This window comes from Carlito syrichta, unplaced genomic scaffold (assembly GCF_000164805.1).
Source record: "Carlito syrichta isolate Samal-C Ts95f unplaced genomic scaffold, Tarsius_syrichta-2.0.1 Scaffold314118, whole genome shotgun sequence".
Taxonomy (NCBI): domain Eukaryota; kingdom Metazoa; phylum Chordata; class Mammalia; order Primates; family Tarsiidae; genus Carlito; species Carlito syrichta.
In genome coordinates this window covers 128700-135947 of record NW_007258214.1, presented here as the reverse complement: position 1 = coordinate 135947, position 7248 = coordinate 128700, and the positions used below count along the sequence as shown (strand labels likewise).

The window sequence follows — 7248 nt, the reverse complement described above, 5'->3', positions numbered from 1 at the left end:
CCCTGAGAACAGTCAGAACTTTTGAGCGAATGCGGCTGAGGCAGGGGCGGGGAGGTAGGAGTCTGCGACTCAGGCTGCAGCCAGCACATTCAGTGGTGACCCTGGGAGGTCGGGTCGCAGTCTGGCAGAGCCAGCACTGAGCTAAGTATCCACATCGTGAGACAGACAGCGCAGCCCTGTGGGGACAGAGTTGGCATCTGAGCAGAGGCCGGGCCTAGGCCCCGGGCCCACGGGGCTGCTGCTGAGTCCCACATGCCAGGAGGCCTCGCCCATTCCTGGACGGTTGTTTACTGTGCCTTCGTGGAATTGTGGGTTTGATTAACAAGCTGAGATCTTCTTCTAATGGATATTAAAGTGAATACATAATGTTAACATAGAAAGTCTACTCTCTGTATTTATTGGTGTATAAATTCCTCAGTCAAAGCAAGAGTGGCTTCATGAGCCGGGGTTTTGCTTCTCTCCCACATGACCATCTTGGCTTGGGAGGTCCTGGGCCTAGTGGTTTCAGGGGGTGAGCCTCGGCTGCCTTCATTCTGGGCTCTGTCATCTTTGAGGATGTTCTTATCTGCCTGGTCCAGGGAGGTGTGAGTCACATTCCGCAGAAGAGAAGAGGAGGAGGGAACGTGGGGTGCACAGTCCATTTAGGGGTACAGCAGGGAGGTGAACACCTGCTGTGGGGCAGGATGGGAAATTTAGCTTTAGCCTGGGTAGTCATGTGCCCTGCTATAATTGGGATTTATAATGTTAGAAGAGGGGAATACGGGATATCAAGGGACAGCAGGAGGCTCTGCCTCTTCTATGTGCTCCTAAAAGTCACCTGCTCTCCCATCAGGGAATCCAGCCAGGACATCCCATGTTATGTGAGAATTAGCTGATGAAGAGAGCATCCTTTCTGACTCTACGTGAGTGGGTGGGGGCTCAGGCCCATGAGTCATGGCTGCAGGACCCCAGCCCTCTCAAAGGAGCAAGGCTGTCTACAGTTCCCACCAATCCGATGCCAATCTCATGGCTCTGGGGGGGCCACGGCTATGGTAGGCACTGTGCTCTTCTATGGGCATGGTTTGACTTAGAGGTGAGTGGGTGTCGCTGAGAGCCCCAGGTCACTCCGCAAGGAACTCAGACCCACCGGGCTTGAAGAAGTCACAATAATTTTGCCAGAAAACTTAGCTTTAGACATTGGTGTGTCTAAACAAAGAGCTGGGAGGTTCTTGTTTAAGGTCACGGGGCTGCCAGTGATGGAGCCAAGAGCCACCTGCATCCCTGGGTACTTTCTGATGAACATGCCGTGCCCTCACTGGTCCTCCCTGGAGACACCCGGATGACAAAATGAGATGTTCGCTGGGGCTCCAACCAGAGTGTCTTGACCTCGACTCTGCTGATGCTTGGGCAGTTAACTCTGTGTGGGGACCATTCTGTGCATCATGGGAGGGTTATCAGTGTCTTTAGCCTCTGTCCACAGAAGCCGGTAGCACTCCTTCCTGTTGTGACAACCGGAAATGTCCCCAGACACTGCCCCATGTCCTCTGGGGTGAAGATGTCCTAGTGGGACCCCCAGCTTGAAAGTCTGGCCCCTGCACCTCATATTCCAAAGCATCCAGGGCTACTGATAGTATGTTAGGAGCTTACACAGGTTGATGGTATCCTCAAGTAGCCACGCTGGAGTGTGCTCACCTGACACTGTGATTACTGTCATGGTCATGTGTGGACCCATCCTGGCGCTCAGAGCCCATCCTCCACGGACTCAGTGTTACTCATGGGAATGACCCTTGGCCTCCTCTAGTTGTTAAAGATGTTGATGCCCCAGCAGCGACCATGCCCTCCTGCACAGGCTCCCAGAAACCATGGTGAAAATGATCTGTCATTAATTGAAATGGACCGTTTCCTGCCACTTAGGGACAGGCTGCTGTGTCCCTTTCTGCATCAATCTCTGAGCTGCCAGCTCTGGGAAACACGACCATAGAGGATGCTGAGATGCTTAGTTGACCGAAGTGTGTGCCTGGATTGAAACCTAAGTCAAACGACAGATCTGAACTGTGCGGAAGAATTCATTCTGAGGGTGGCAGGAGCAATTTTCAGCAATGTCTAGGTGGCCTTCCGGGTTAGAACAGTCCTCTCCCAGCCACCAGGACACTGACAAACCGGGAATACAGCCCTGTGAAGTCACCACTCCCCCAGCCAGAGCTGCCCCCTCTGTCCACAGACTCCGGCCAGGAAGGACAGGACACCCACTCCAGGGACCCGGAGGTCAGTGCCACATCAGCAAATGGTGGACATCAGCAAACACAACCCGACACAAGCCCACGGCCCGCGAGCCGGGGTGCAAGAGCGCTTGTCTGTCCTCACCTCTGAGAACCGCCTTCAACTCCCCACATATCCCATGTGTCCTCTGTGCCCCGGAAATGGTTCCTCAGGCACCATGGTCTTGGCTGGGTTCACCTACGGACCCTCATGCTCACGGTCAGTTCACCTTTGTCGTCAATCCTGATGCTTCCTGTGTCTGGACACAGCCAGGAGCATGCAGCGCATGGGACAGGGCTTCGAGCTGAGATGGGGTCTGGAGACTGCCACCGTTGTCATTAACCGTCATCCTGTCTGAGCACTTCGTTTTTGGGGAGTAACTTGGTCGCCGTTTTAGAACTTCCCCATCTCAGTGTCCTGCTCCTGGAGGGGCACACCCTGTGCTGCTCTTCCATCAAACGCGTCCGTTCCTGCAGTGGTGGGCACTGAACACTCACCCTCCCCCAAACTCGCACTCCTGTTCCTACAGCCCACACAGGCCAGGGTCTGTGCAGACTCCAGGCCTCATGCGGGTTCCCTCCCGGGTCCCCGCTGGCAGGACATGCGCTGCTTCCTGTGGTTGCGCTCATGCCACGTGTGCTGGGAGGCGGATTCCAACCTGATGGGTGGCTGGGTGAGTCGGAGGGAGAATGACAGGTTCCTGTGGTTCTTTCCTGGGAGACTTGGTCTGAAGGAGGAACCTTCCTTCTCTGAAGCGGGACAGAGTCAAGAAGGCCCACAGCTTTACGAGGGCAGCTTCCTCATCTCTGTCTGTCTCCTCCGTCCATGAGGCTGAGTCTGGACACCTGCTTGTGCCCACGGTCAGGGTGCTTCTCCCCATCTGTCTAGACCCTGTGGGAGCCTTGCTTCCGGGCCCCATGGAGCTGAACCAGGGGTGGGAGAGGCTAGGACCCCTTGTCACCCATCCCTCTCAGGGCACAGCTTTCATGGCTTAAGTGCTCACATTGCCCTCTGTCATGAACATCATCTGTGTGTGACAAGGTTATGTGGTGTTTATTGAATGTTTGTGCTTTCTGCCATGTGGGATGGCGGGATCTGGGAAATGAAGAGTTTTATGGGAACAAACCTTGGGGAGACAGACCCTGGGGTGCCATGAGCCCTGTGCTGGAGCCGGGAGGGGTGTTGGGATGGCTGGAAAGAGCCACGACTCCGGCAGCCCCAAGGGGTATGCATCTGCGAGGCTCCATCCAGGAATGGTCAGGGCATTGAGATGGGAACAAGCCTGGTGACGCTGCACCAAGGCAGAAGGAGTGAGGCTTTGTTCTCCAGGAGACCTTGCAGCAGGAGGCGGCTGAAACAATCCTGCAGGCTGAGAGCAAAGGACTCATGAAGAGAAACACTCTGGGTGAGCCTGTGTTAAAGTTCAGTCCTTGGAGGGCAAAATCTGACCCCCGCCCTGACACAGTCACCGCCAGCCTCTGAGGGGTCCTGGCCCAACTCTGCATCCACCCTTCACCGGACACGATGAGCAGAGACCACGGATAGGAGGTGAGGGAGACGCAGGGACATCCCTTGGTCTGACAATCCAGCTACCTCATTAGCTTACAGGCAGAAGAGGCTCAAGGAGACTCAGGGACTTCTCCAGAATCCCCTGGTAACAGGACCCGAGGTCGCAGCTCTGACCCCCCAGGCCAGTCTTCTCTCCACAGCCTGTGGGAACTCCTCCCGGGCCAGGCCTATGCTGGGCATGTTAGAAACACTCTCCCGTTTAGTCCTGACCACCACAGACTCATGAGGCTGGGCTTGTAGCCATTCTACAGAGGAGGACCCAAGGGCCAGAGAGGAGGTAAGGGAGGAGGGCTAAGACTCGTACCTGGGCCTGTATGATGCCAAGAGCCCCTGGCCTCTTCTCTGTGCTCCCCAAATAGGATGTACTACTCTGTCACAATTTGCTTTTTTCTCACATTAAAAGAAAATGGTAATTGTAGGGGGAATGAGTCTCTAGTCAGACTTTCAAGGAAATTTCCAGAGCTTTGAGTATGGTTAGTAATGCTCATAGTCATTATTGGCTTCTGACCCCACTGCCAGCCCCGCCTGGAGCCCTTTCTCTGGCATTCGCTTGTTTATGTGTCATCGCAAACTCACAGAATGTGATTTGACACGACATCCCTGTCCTGTTTTAAGGGTGTGGAACCAAGCAGAGAGACTAGAAACCACTTGTTCCAAGCCCTGGAACTGCAAGTGTTCCCTTGGAAATGTACCTGGGTGGGAGGCGGAGGGGAAGTTTGAAGCCCTGGGAGGTTGTGCTGTGGAGGGTCACTGTCCCAGTTCCTCACCTCCCTTCCCTGGACCCAGGCCCTGTGTCTCATTACTCTGGTTTGTGCCTCTGGATGTGGGGTGCGTGTCCTTGTCTGCTGATGCGGGTTGGGTCTGTGACTTGCTTTGGCCAATGGGACGTAGCAGGTGTGACGTGGGCAGAGGGTGGAGTGTGCCTGTGAAGGTGGCCTTGTGGCTGTGCTCCTGCCTCTGTCAGGAGAAGAACAGGCCTCTGGCTCTCCCTGGCTCAAGGACGATGAGAGGCCTTCGGCACCGCAGACCTGGATGCCACTCTCAACCTGGAGCCAAGAAGAGCCAGGCCTGGCCTGATGTGATGGCCCAGCACCCCGGGACATGAGAGAGAGGGGAATGTTCCTGTTGTTTGTAACTGACATGGGGGTGGCTTGTTACGCAGCACAATTGTGAGAGTTGCTGACTGATACAGACCTTGGGGGCTCAACTTGCTGCAGAGTTAGCAGCGCCCAAATGCCCTTGCCCAGCCCCACTCCCTCCCCACCCACCTGGCTTCCCATGGCTCCTGGAGCTGGAGCGTTTTCACATCAGATGATGGGCCCTGCCCTCCTGTCATGCTGGTGCCTGTTCCCCAGGGCATGCCAAGGCTCTTCTGGTCTAGTCCAGTGGACACTGCCCCTGAGTGTATGGAGTTTTTGCTTGTTTGCCTGTTTTGCTTTTCTCTCCTCAGACATCCAAGGGCCTGTCAAACCCCAGATGCATGATGTCAGCTTCCTTTCCATTCCCCAGGCATCCTTTCATGAAGGCTTGGGCACCCCTAAAGTTGACCGCTTCCTGGGGACAAGGAAATAGCAAGTGAGCTCATGTCTTCCCTGGGTCACCCTCGCATTTTTGTTCGCCCTGATATCTTCACTGGAGAGAAACCCACTGTGTGCCCTCCCGACGCCTGTCCATGTTATGGAGTTTCTTACTAAACAACCTCAGCATCGCTGTCACTGTGCATCTTGGGGACAGGAGGAAGGGATGGTGGGGTTCTGTCCCTCCTGGGAGGAGTCAGGAAAGAAGGGGATGAACTGATCCCCTCTGGGAGCTCCCCACAGGAGCCAGCTGGACTGGACTGCTCTGCTTGGTCATTGTCATCTCACAGTTCGTGGCCCACAGCTCCCTAGGACCTCTGTGTCATCATTACCATTGGACAGAGAGGAAAGCAAAGCTCAGAGGCTATGGAACTTACTTTAGGATTGAGCTTCAAACTCAGAGTTAAGTTTTCCCTCTTCCTGATTATAAACTGACATTATAAACCAGAGTGATTCAAGATGTTCTAAGCTAAGGGTGTCCATGCAGTGTTATTTATAATAGCCATAAACAGAAAAGAAAAAGGAAAAAAAAAATCTTTATTGCCCAGCATTAGAAAACTATTGAAGGCAATTATTGTATTATTGTGTCTGTATGATGAGATATTTTGTAGCTAATAAAATTTGTTTTTGAAGACTGCTTTATGGCATAAGAAAAGTATATAATATAATGTGAAGTAAAAATCAAAGCAGAATCTGATGAGTTAATGAACTAAACATTCAAACTCAGTGAATTAAACATTCAACCTAACTCCTAATTTTATAAACCAAGTAGATGTTTATGTGTGCATTAAAAATACTGGAGTTGGATCTTATTTTTTTCTATCTTTAAGGAATATGTTATAACCTTTCTAATACTTTTAAGTCAGAAAGTAAATGAAAGTCATTAAGAGGAAACATATAATCAAAGAACAGAGCAGCCCGCGGTGTGATGTGTCACTGCCTTTTCAGCTGGGACATCCACAAACTCTGCCTTCTTCTTCAGGACCTCCAGGGCAGGGACCCTGGCTCCTCTCTGCCTTGGTGGCGCCAGGAGCACAACCAGGGCTCAATAAATAATTGACCATCACAAAGACCCCAGAAGGAGCCCAACACTCCAGCAGTCTGCTAACCCCTCAAGGCATTCTCTTAAGTGGGTTTCATTTGTTTTTTATTTTTTTTCAATTTAAATGGATGAAAATGAAAGCCAGGAGAGAGTTGTGGGCTTGCTGAGAGCCGGAAAAGAGCGAAATGAATGAATGAGCCCGGTCCCCCGCAGGGCACAGCAGGGGGCCTGACCTGCTCCTGCAGCGATGAGTGTCCATTTCTTGCCCAGCTGGGTTCTGAGGCTCCACCACCTATGAGTCAGAAAAGAAAGTGCAGGAAGTATGAACAACATTCAGCACCATCACTACAATGGAGGACAGGGGCACTTGGAGACAAGAAGGCCTGGCCTCGGCATCCAGGAAGTAGGAGTTACCTTCTGTCCCCTCCATGGAGGAGGACAAACTGGGCCCACAGGAAGCATCTCGGGTGTCTCTGAGGCTCCAGGCTCTTCTAGGCCCAGGGACAAAGGATGCCCCATGACCACTATGACTCAAACAGAAGCTGTGAGCAAAGCACCAGCACTGGTCCTGGAATGAGGGCACCAGGGACCTGCAGGACCCAACACCACTCCGGGCTGTAGTGAGCGCTTCCCAGCATGCCAATGGCGTCCAGGGAGCACGTTCACTAAGGAGGTGCCATTTCCCTCTCTTCCTGGACTTTCTCATCACCCCCAATGTTGTCTGAACAGCTTCCCCTTGTCCTGTGACATGCCCGGAGGAAGGCACTTCATGTGAGAGGAGGGGACGTGGAGACCTTGGGTTCCCTGCATCCCTCCTGGAGG

At 53.1% G+C, this 7248-nt stretch overlaps 2 long non-coding RNA genes across 3 annotated transcripts in view; both read right to left on the bottom strand.

The window, feature by feature from the left end:
• The window catches only part of LOC103273695, a 10660-nt gene that overhangs the window by 459 nt on the left and 2953 nt on the right, over positions 1-7248 (bottom strand). The window lies entirely within an intron of this gene.
• On the bottom strand, positions 6485-6948 carry LOC103273694. Its single transcript, XR_505202.1, has 2 exons — positions 6841-6948; positions 6485-6718 (listed from the first exon to the last, which is right to left on the bottom strand). It is a non-coding gene; the product is annotated as an uncharacterized LOC103273694 (long non-coding RNA).